Here is a 1681-nt window from a genome sequence, read left to right as displayed (position 1 = left end):
TTCTTGTTGGTGACAGGGAGATAAACTAGAGAAAGGAAGGGAAATCTCTCTTCCTTTCCTGGCCTGGAAGAGCATTATTCCTTAAGTTCTTTTTTTACTCCAGACAATTTCCTGTACTTCTAAAGCCCAGAAGAGGTGTTTATACAGCACCTTCCACCCCACAGCAAAGCAGGGGAAGGTTGCATTATCTTTCCAGCAGCTTACCCAGTTCTGATTAAGCAGTCCATGCTGATGCATCTCCCTCTCTCCCCTGCTCTGTCTCTGGTTTCTTCTTGCCAATCTCTCCCTGTTGGGACACAGAGCAGCAGCACAGAGGTGACTGCTGTCAGCAGAGCTTTGGTGAAGCCTCAAGTGTGGGAGGTGATGCTGTGTCAGGCTCAGCAGGGCAGGCACCACTGCCCAGGTACCTCCTGCAGCAGGAGAAACACACCAAACAGCACATGGAAATTCAGGGGAAATCCCTGAACAGTTTAGGCAAGCTGGAAGAAAAAGATGAGGTTAAATATTTTGATGATAAAGGGATTGAAGGATCTGATGTATGAAGAGAGGGTGAGCAGGTTGGGAGTCTCTGGCCTTGGGATGAGGAGGCTCAGCAGGGATCTAGCAATGTGTATCAATATCTGGTGGGAAGGTGTAAAGACAGATGCACAGTTTTCTTGATGGGCACCAACTGCCAGGGTGAGAAGCAGTGGGAACAACCCAAAAGACAGGAAATTCCCTTCAACAAACCACTTTTACTCTAAGGGTGGTCAGACACTAGGACAGGTTGCCCAGAAAGCCTGTGGCATCTGAATCCTTGGAGAATTCAGAGCCAGAGTGGACAGAGCCCTGAGCAGGCTGCTCTGGGTTAGAGGGTGTCCAAAGGTCCCTTCCAGCCACTGTGATCCCAGGATTGTTTACCAATGGAAAACAGAGGCAGAGAAAATGGCACTCACACAGATGCCAGGATAGCTGTGGTGGAGCTGGAGCCTGCCACACTCCAGCATAATTCTCCTTTAAATCCTAGCCCTACTCGTTGCCACAGGATTTTCCCTGATTATTACAGTGGAAAATAACAGAACAAAAGTTGATTTCCTTCCCATATGGCCCAAGTCAGTTGAATTCCAGTGCTTTACAGCAGGTATGGTTGGCCTGTTACCAAGATGAAGAAGTCTATATGTGACCTAAGGAAGGAATAAACGTGTGTAACGTTTTTGCCTCCCAATAATCTCCTCACTCAGTTAGCTGCCGTTGTGTGTGTGGTGGCTGTGCCTGCAAAGCCGAGCTTGGCACGGGCCATCCCAGCTCACTGCCCCCATCTGCTGGGAACGGGCAGGGCCCGAGGGAAGAGTTTGTGGCAGGTTAGCTAGGTAAGCCGCTTAAGCACACCCCGCCTGCCTCTGACAGCAGCTGGAGTGACCCTGTGTGTGCTGCACAACAGCCTTCCACCTTCTCACAGCAGCCTGGTGTCCCTCAACTGCTTAGTGTCCCTCTACAACTGCCTGGTGTTCCTCAACTGCCTGGTGTCCCTCTACAGCTGCCTGGTGTTCCTCTACAACTGCCTGGTGTTCCTCACCAACTGCCTGGTGTCCCTCCACAACTGTTTGGTGTCCCTTCACACCTGCTTGGTGTCCCTTCACAACTGTTTGGTGTCCCTCTACAACTGCTTGGTGTCCCTCTACAACTGCTTTGTGTCCCTCCA

This window comes from Acanthisitta chloris, unplaced genomic scaffold, assembly GCF_000695815.1.
Source record: "Acanthisitta chloris isolate BGI_N310 unplaced genomic scaffold, ASM69581v1 scaffold46128, whole genome shotgun sequence".
NCBI classification, from domain to species: Eukaryota; Metazoa; Chordata; class Aves; order Passeriformes; family Acanthisittidae; genus Acanthisitta; species Acanthisitta chloris.
The sequence above is the reverse complement of the archived record's forward strand: the minus strand, read 5'-3'. Positions refer to the sequence as shown.